The sequence below is a fragment of the Octopus bimaculoides genome, chromosome 4 (genome assembly GCF_046866305.1).
Source record: "Octopus bimaculoides isolate indiv1 chromosome 4, ASM4686630v1, whole genome shotgun sequence".
Lineage (NCBI taxonomy): Eukaryota > Metazoa > Mollusca > Cephalopoda > Octopoda > Octopodidae > Octopus > Octopus bimaculoides.
The window spans coordinates 65,058,817-65,068,816 of record NC_142931.1 but is presented as its reverse complement, the minus strand read 5'-3'; the positions used below and the strand labels follow the sequence as shown (position 1 = coordinate 65,068,816).

The 10,000-nt window shown below is 36.3% G+C and overlaps 1 long non-coding RNA gene across 1 annotated transcript; it reads left to right on the top strand.

The window, feature by feature from the left end:
* The first annotated feature begins 4,993 nt into the window (after window positions 1-4,993).
* LOC149136072 (uncharacterized) lies at window positions 4,994-8,938 on the top strand. Its single transcript, XR_016241328.1, has 2 exons — window positions 4,994-5,340; window positions 8,419-8,938. It is a non-coding gene; the product is annotated as an uncharacterized LOC149136072 (long non-coding RNA).
* Window positions 8,939-10,000: the final 1,062 nt, after the last annotated feature.

Sequence of the window (10,000 nt, the reverse complement as noted above, 5' to 3'; positions counted from 1 at the left end):
CTCTGTCTCTCTCTTGATACAAAGTATTCGTTCATTGTGTGTTCAAGACTTGAATATTTCCTTACGTATATGTGTATACATAAGGATATATTCAAATCCTCTGTATACATTACAAAGATTCAGAGCCACATATATACATAGATATGCATACACGCATACACACATATATATACACACATATGTATACACATATATATATAAGCACATACACGCATATATGCCTCTAGACATCTACTTATACACATAGACATATTGAGATTGATCGGCTGATTACTTGGGACAACCCAACAGAAGATTGGAACTCAAATGCTAGTTCCTTCTTTTTCTGCACATCGTATATAAGACCTAGTTGTTTACATCTGTGTATTCATAGAGAGATGGTAAAAATAGAAAGATATATTGTGTAGTACATTATAACTCTTAATTAAAAGACTATTAATGCACAGTAATATTCATTTGTTAGGAGGCTGAATATTCAATCCCTCACAATTTAGAGTTTTTGATTGTGTCAGATTTTTCAAGCGATATAATTTTATCACCTGAAGTTTTACATATAACGGAATATATGCAGAAAAGATCTCACTCTCACTTTCATTTACGCCTTTCTCATTGTAAACTTCCCCCTCTCTCTATATATATTTACCACACTCTCTCTCACTATAGGTATATCCATCACAGTGTGTATGTGTGTATGTCAGTGTGTGTTTATGTGTGTGTGTGTGTGTGTGTGTGTGTGTGTGCGTGTGTGTGTGTGCGCGCGCGCGCGCGCGCAAGAAATATAATTTGGGTGACAGTCGAAAGATCGTCACAAAGCATCAACAGCTAGCAAAGAAAAAAATTTATATCTATACACCAGACGGAAAAAAAAAGAAAAAACTTAGTTTATCGATACATTATAAATAGTCCTATATATAGCAGAACTCTGTCTTGGTCAAGAGGCCTATACGTCGGATCTATTACAATTACTTTGCACACACACACACACACACACACACACACACCCACACACACACACACACACACACACACACACACATACACACACACACACTAGTTCTCTCTGTATGTATGTACATAGTGATTGCAAAATGATTCGACCTATGTATTTTTTGATATAAGCTCTTGTACAGGAAAAAAACATTTCAAGATAATCTAACCCCCAAAAGACTCGTAACTGAAGAATTTTAATTGTTCTTTCCAAACATTACAAAATATTTCCATTTTCGGAATGGCTATATATATATATATATATATATATATATATATATATATATATATATATATTATTATTATTATATTATATTATATTATATAAGGTAAAGAACACAGTAGAAGTACACGCACACACAGATGCATAAGCACTCACATGGAAGCAGGAACACATACACAGTGACGAATGCTGGACACTGATTTATGCATAAGCCTTTGTTTTTGGTTTAAATAACTTATATTTCATGATTTATGAATCAGATTCAATTTAGATCTCTCTGCCGGGTAGTCATGTACGAGTGGTTGTCTAAACGAACAAATTGAATAACAAACTGTTTCTTGAAGAAAATGAAACTCGCATTGCAAGCTGAAAATTTGATCACCGAATTTGATCAACAAATCGTGAGTCCATTCAGTTAAACAGCTGAAATTTGAACTACAAACCACAAACTACTCACTCATATAACTGCTGGGAGAATTTATATAAACTTTGCGTTAAACGAATAAATTGTATAGCGAACAAAAAATTATATTAAGCCAACGAACTGAGATTTGTGCAACAAACCACAAGTATGCGCTGCACGCATATAAGTGGTTGTGTAATCATATATATATTCATATTTTATATACAAAATATTTCTCATTATCTTTAAAAAAATATATAAGTTTTTGGCTCGACAGAATCAAGACAAAAGGAAACAGACACACCCAAGCATTTATGTATTTGCTATTGATGGATGAACAAGTAAAGCATCTTATGCTTTTATGTAGCTTGGAAAGGATTGCATCTTTTTTTATGTATTCCAATTACTCATGTAACGAACAATTTGATGAGTGAACAGGGTTCTAGAACGAATTATGTTTGTATATAGGTACCCCACTGTTTATAGTGCAAATTGGTTTGCTCAGTTCACCTTAGTCTCTAACATCAGTGAATTTATAAGCAATGTGTTCATAGACAGTTAAGGAACGCTGACTTCTGCTGACGAAATATGCAGACATTTCTTCCTCTTTTGTGGGCGAGCTCATTGTCTATGTAGACATAGTGAAATTCGTCGTGACATACACTGTAGGCTATAGTGCTTTATTACAAAAAGTGCGCGCGTGCGTGTTTTCAGAGTGCACATGTATGTTTTATATCTGTTATTGCCCAAAAGGCAAAGCAGTTCAACAGGATATTAGACTTCCGAAATTATTTGCTTGATCTGCGAGTTTCTTTTTCATATTTAATAGAAAAAGCTAGTTTTAAAATCTCAAAAAAATTCCTTCTTTGGTAAATAGACGAATAAAAACATCCTAATGTAATGACAACAATGGAATTTCAACCTCGACCTCAAATACGCTTTTTTTAACGCTCAAGAATGTCTCGCAGGTATCTTTAAATAAAAACGACTAGTTCATGAGATAAGATGGAAACGCAATTTCACAGATTTGCTTTTAGCTGAGACAGGTAAAATATTTACCGCAGAATAATACACTGAAGAACAGCTCAGGGCTTTTATAAAATGAGAGTGAAATCTTCAACATATTGTGCTTTTCGTAGGCTTTATTGCTCTCGACCACTGTCCACTCTAATCTTGTATCTACAACTAAACAGAACTTCTGTTATAAATGCTATTTTTAACAGATCCATATCGAAACATCATTTAAATTTAAGTTTTCCCTAATTTCAGTTGTTAGTAGAAAAGTATAAATGTGTAACAAAGCACGTGGACCGATGAAATCTACAAGTGTTTTTCATTCTCTCTGTTTATTTTCTCTTATTTCTTACTGTTGAAGAGCGTAGGCTCAAAACGTAAAAGACTTTCATTTTCCCGAGCGTCAAACTAATACACTTGCTTGTTGTTCATACACCTGTCTTCATCTTTTGTTTTTCTACAAATTTCAAATATATATATACATAGCGGATTGGCAAAAAGATACGGATAGGGCAAATGACAGGTTTAAAAAGTACTGGGGTCGATTTGTTCGATTAAAACCTCCAAAGTGATACCTCAGTCTAATAGCAAAGACATGTAAAAACATACAAGAATATAATGCCGGAACTGACGTCAGTCCTAAGAATTCTCAGTTGGCATTTTTCGGACAATTATGGTCCCTGTTAGTGCATAGGTTTTCATTCATGTGCGTTAACTACAGCAATAGAGCATTTTAGCTCTTATTTCTAACAATATAGTGACGATTATAATTTTCCTTTTTGGTGAAACATTGCAGCCTGCTGTTTATATTAATTTTATATATATTTGCACTTTGCCACCCTATTTAGTGGCGGTAATGTAATGGTGTATTTTCTATTTGCAGTATTTGAATGCTTCACTCCCACCCCAAAGATGGTAAATTCATCACGAATTAAGATCAGCTAATAACATTACAATAAATCATACTGGGTCAACTAATTTTTCTGCTTCCTGTTATAAAATATTGTCGCAGTTGTTACAAGTTACTTTTAAACATCTCACAACTATCTCATAATGATATGGTACTGGACAGATGCTAGGGTAAGGAAAGTTGGAGAAAAATGGACCGGACGACATTTCGTCAGTATATTTTATCTTTATCATAAGCTATTACATACCTCATAAAAAGTTTCTATCTTCCCATACTTAACTCGTATTTAATTACCTATGATATGAAGTCATTGAACCTCTCTTTTCTGTGCTTTGTTTATATTTAGCATGTCGATTTGAATGACCTACTATTCATTTTTCTCTTTCACCTCCTATAAATTAATTGGAAATTTATTTGCTGAAACATATTTTCTTTATTTTAATTCTGCTCATATAGTATAACGATATAATCTGGCTGTAGTTTGTTCTAAAATCTAATAATACACATTCAGAAGACAGAAGTAACTCAGACCCTACCAGGAAAAAGTTTGTCGGTTTCTTTATGAGTTAGATGCTATAACAAGCTTGTAGTTTCAGCAGATTAGTATAGTGCACACTGAAAATAACCATCATCCACAGCAAAACGCAGTTCGTGTTAACCTTGCAATATTTCCATTTTTAGCTTTGTGTTTTTATACCGTGGATGCAGTGGAGGGTAATGATCGAGACAAGTGTGTGATCATATCTGTAAGACGAACATGGAACTTATAAAGATGTCAAAAGCTAATGTATTTGTGGCATATATTTGTGATTGAAATATTATGTTGGTGTAAATGCTAAATTGTCATCTGTTGGTGTAAAGAAGCGTATGAGGACTGAAAAAGACACAGTTCTTGTGGACGTAGTGATGAAATAGATTATCCATTAATGATTATAGGGTATCAAAGTATAATGTTTAGATCTCTAAGACACATAGGTACCAAGAATTTTGAAGCTTGTGATAAGTTGTCATGATTTAGAAATCGCCATGAAACGAGTAAAAAAGATCACTCACGAAGAAGTAGGCAGCATGCCAACAGAAGTAATTGATCTCTGGGTAATATTTTACATCGATTGTTATATAGGGTCGGGTCGTGGACCTTTGAAACACCAGATGAGTATGAGTATTGGGTTGTAATTATAGCATGCATGCAAAATTGGCTAGATTGTCACAGACATGAATCCTACAATATTTGAATAGCGACAGAAACCAATTATTAGTATTTCAAATGCATATAATACGCACGTTTCTAGTGGTTACGCAATTAGCCACTTCTCGCGGTTATTTCAAGCCAAATACAGAAGCACTTCATGCGTAATATTTAAATGTATTCGAATTACAGATAATTAGTTTCTGTTTGTATGTCTGTCATATATATATGTTTGGATTTATTTGCATTAGCCTTGGAGGAGAATTCAGTGTTGAGTGTGTGTGTTGGATCTCGACTATGAGAATTCAGTTGTTGGATAAACCGAGTTACCTGTCACTGAGCTAACGTGTACGTAGCTGAGCATTTCACAGACATATTTCAGGCAGAATGAGAGTGACTGTGTGTGACAAGTTTGTATAGTTTTGCATCAAAGTGACAATCTATCTGGCGGGTTTCTATACAATTTCGGTCTACCCAATTTTCCAGAATTATATGGTGCAGTGGTTGTGTGGTAAGAAGCTTGCTTCCCACGCATGCGTATTGTCAGTCGAAGCGCTGAAGGAGGTTAGGCCACGCTAAGTAGCGTGGCGAATTAAGTGAAGCTCAACTGTAAGGTAAGGCATTTTGTATTTTGGGTCCAGTGGGGTTTGTTGTTTATAATATTTTTGTGCAAACAAAGAGTCCCAACTGGATTCTGTACACTGGTCTGCCTGCAGTTGGGCAGAATTTGTTCACTTTCAGTGAAAAGCTTTTTTTCACTTAATTGCAAAAATTCGTGGGCGTATCCCGCTTCGAAAAAATTGTTCACTTTAAGTGAATAGCTTTTTTTCTCACTTAATTGTGAGAATTGTTAGGGTGTATCTCACGTCCAAAAATTTGTTCACTATTAGTGAATAGTTTTGTTTCAAAAATTGCGAGAATTTAGAAGATACAACTTCTTTTTACCAATTTTTGTGAAAGTTGTGTTCCAAGTTGTGGCGTTCTGGGTTCAAGTTGGAGTACCAAATAGGCCTGGATTATCGAGTGGCCAGAAGATGTTTTGCTGTTTTTTTTAACTGTTGTTTGCTTTTCTTTATCTTTTTGTGACTTTCATTTTTTCTTCCTTCCTTTTTGTTGAGACTTTCTTTTGATTTCCTTCTGAACTGCTTGTGGACTTTATATTAAAAAAAACATGGCAAAGAACAAGGACACTATTTTGGTGTGGGAAATTGTCCCACCCAAACAGTGGTTGGAAGACTTCAAAAAGATGACGGTGGGGTTGAAGACTTACTCTAAGTCGCTCGACCCCATCGCCCTATTCGAAAAGAATGTAATTGAAAGAGAGTTGGCGAAGTGTGTGCCAACTAAAAAAATTATTTCCAGGGGTGTCAATACGCGACGGGGTGGTTGCTATTTGACGCCCCTGAAGAAACTCGTGATTGTGCGAGTCAGCCCTTAGAGGGCGATGAAATATTGTTTCTTCTCACGTATTCTGGGAATAAGTTGATAAGGGCTAAGGTCTGCGGCTTCCCACCCGGAATAGAACCCAAGTGAAAAAAAGACACTATCCGCTGGGGTCTGGGTGGCAGCAGAGCCAAGATCCTACATGTTAAAATTTTGTCTGCGGCTGACTGGGTTGGGTCAAAGGCGGTTTTGACCCTGTGGACCCACAATCAGCCAAAAATCTGGTATTTCCGGATTTCTTGAAAATGACAGGTTCGGGGTATTCGGTGATGCTTGAGCTCCCCCCCCCCTAGATGTCATCGGTGCCTGGAGCCTGGCCATCTAAAGAACTGTCTCCAGGAACAAAGTAAAATCCTGGAGCAGTCGGTTGAGACCTCTGTGAAAGAGGGAACAAAGGCGGCCGAGGATCAGAAGGATTCCTCAAAGAAGGGCCGCAAGAGGAAGAAGGTGACCAATAATGGTTGCTCACCGAAGAATCCCAAGGATGAGGGAGGGGAGATGATTCTCCCGGCCACGGAGGAGACGCACCCTCCCTCAGTTGAGAAGACAATAAAGGAAGAGGAAGAGCAATAGGACATTGCCGGCAGTCTGTAACATGGTACCAGAATGTCCCGGAACCTCATCGGTGGGAGTCGTTCCACCGGCGGGGGAGGAGCCACCGTCAGTGGGAATTGTGCCGCCGACGACGAAATGGCTACCTTGTCCCCGGAGGAAGAGGAATTATTGGTCTTCTTCTACAGAGGCGGAGAGGTAGAGGTGTTGGAAAATCACCAGAAGGGAGCAACTTTGACCTGCACACGTGATCCCGAATGGCCTCCACAAATAGCTGTGGAAGTTATAACGTTGTCCGTGTTGCGTAGGTTGAAGGAGCTTAATGAGGAATATCGCTTGTAGCCGGGCGACGCCGACACGTCACCCGCTTTTTATACAATTCCTAATAATATCTAATTATACAAATACAATAAGATTTTTAAAACAACGAATGGCTATGAGGGTCCACCCGAGTAAAATAGAAATCAAAGGGTTCCATAGGTAAAAAAATGGCTGTGAACTAATGAATCAAACTCTTCAAGACTGTGCCCCTGCATGACCGCGGTCCAATGACTAAAACAAGCGAGAGAAAAAGAAAACAATAAATGTGTGTATGTGTGTATGTGCAGTTGTGTGTTTGAGCGGTTGTGTGTGCAGGCATTCAAATATTATATATACATGTGTAAATGCGTGCATACACGCACACATTTGTCTGTGATAGTTATAGACCCTCACGTTTATACATGCAGAAATGGCTATGTTTACGGATGCTTAAGTTAGTTCATACAGACCCTTATATATAGTATACATATACACATAGTTACATATTTTAAGTCTAAATTTCAATGGAAAAACCCTCCAAAAACTAGCTTCTGGATTGGAAAGCTGCTTTCTATCAGCAAGAAATTATTAAAAAGATGTAACCTGAACATATTCAGTCATATCGAAATATACACATACAAAGAAAGAGATGAGAGATTGATAGTTAAATAGATATACAGATAAATAAAGAGTGACTGAAAGTGACAGTGTAACGCAGACAAAGAGATATTCGAAATGAAATTTTTGGAGAGAGGGAAAATCTCTAATAATTAGTTCCTAATACTAGAAAAAAGTCGATTCATGATAAGGCTGATTAATGAATATATACATGTGGTGTGTGCACGTGTGCGTGTGTGCGTGTGGGGCGTGTTTTTGTGTGTGTGTGAGTAAATGTATAACTCATTTTCCGCTGCTTGCGACATAAAGGAAAAAATTTACACTATATTAATGAAGGAAGAAATAACACAATCTATTCAAAAACTGAGAAATATAATTAAAGAATTGTTCTGCCTTTCTATGAAAAAATGTCGATGAATATTTTGAAAAAAAAAAAGCAAAAGAAAAAAAAACTAAACTAAAACAATAATTACTATAGGTTGATATTAGATAACGCTAATTAGTGGAGTATCCAGTAATCGAAATAATGCAGTTCATTGTTGCAATTTCTTTAGCATTCTTTGAACTATAATAAGCCACTTGAGTTAGAGAGCAAGGGTAGTCTGCTGAGAAGCTGCCAGGAAAGTTATTTCTGTTCTTGGTTGCAATCTTTAGTTATCTTACATCGCAAGTACTCTTGTCAGGGGTTACAAGCATCGTCACAAACAATTTCTTCTTTCTCTTGAAATGCATAGTCGTTGAACCAAATTAAAATCAACCAACATTTATCATTCTAATAGGGTCACTCGAGTGCAGACAGCAAGATATGGACAGATTGCATCTACGATATTTGATGTCATTTAACACTTACTCCTATACGTGTTGTATTACTCTTCATTACCTGCTCCTCAGCTGCGCATATACAAGAGTCATAACATTCAACCTCAAATCTGCACCGTGTCTATAAGCAAAGACCACGAAAATATTAGCCAGAGTCACTATACGTATCCAGAAAACGACCTGCCGCACCTTTTCTAGTCTTGGAGAATACGCTGCATCAATTGGAAGGTACTGTGTTTATGTAATCCAAAGTTGTCCCGAGGTTAATCTGCCTGATGTAGTTAAATGCTCATACACGGACATGAAGGAAGTAAATAGACACCTTTAATTTTCAAAATGTCTGATCTAAGCGTCTTAATATGTTTTCAGCGGTGTAGAATGTACGAAGTAATTATTCTTTTTCATTCCAGGTGCCATTATATTAAACATTTGCGAAGATTAACCATTCCACGCACAAAACATTCAGTAGAACTGTCAGATTTTCAAAGAGGTCTTATTGTTGGGCAATCTGAAGCTGGTCTTAGCCAATGAAAAATTGCTGAAAATCTTCAAATTCCTCTTGCTACTGCTAATAGAAATATAGTGCAATTCAAAAGCCAAAGAAAAGAATCAACAGATTCTCGTCCCGGTCGACCTGGACTCTCGAAAAGGAAGCTTCGCTGTTTGAAGAGAATTATGGAAAATATAAACACAAGGCCCGAATTTTGGGGCGGGGCTTAATCGATCACATCGACTCCGTAACTCGATTGTTAATTTTGTCTACTCCTAAAGGATGGAAAAGAAAAATATCTTGGCTGAATATGAACCCAGAACGTAAAGTGCCGGAAGAAATGTCGTTGAGCATGTCGTACCACTCGCTAAGGAATCTACCAACTCGTTGCCTGTCATAAATCTTATAATAATTGCCGTAATATATTTCGCGTCACGCAAAGTAGTTCTATTGATGTTTATCTCCCTTGGTTGCTATATAATTAAATAATACATATGTAAATAAAAAATGATTTGATACTAAGCGTAGAAAATAATTATAACTAAGAAAATCTGTTTGTGAATAAGATTTTTTTCTTCCATTTTTCTCTTAGCTAAAACTCTAGTGTTAACAGAACTATTAAATCATATATCGCCTGCACAATCTCTGCCTGCTCAGCAGTGTTGCGTGACAATTTCGATAATTAGTTAAATTAGCTGTTTGTGTATAAAAGAAAATATTGAAGCAAAAATGTCTTTTTTTCAAAATTGTTCGGTGCAGAATCTATTACAATATGTAAATATCTGTATTTAAAAATAAAACAGTTTTCTATATTTTAAGTTTATTTTATCATTTAGATAAGATAAATATGTTTACCGTCATTATCGACTGCACGGGTACACATGTGGTAATGTAAACATCAAAGATATTAAAGGGATTTATTTTGTGGCACCATACTAGCCAAATGATTAAGTTGGACCGATATTAGAAATCTAGAAATCTGTGATCTTGATTTCTGTTTTGAAAGGAAAAGTTAAAAGAATAAAACCCATAAAAACCACAACCTTGAAACA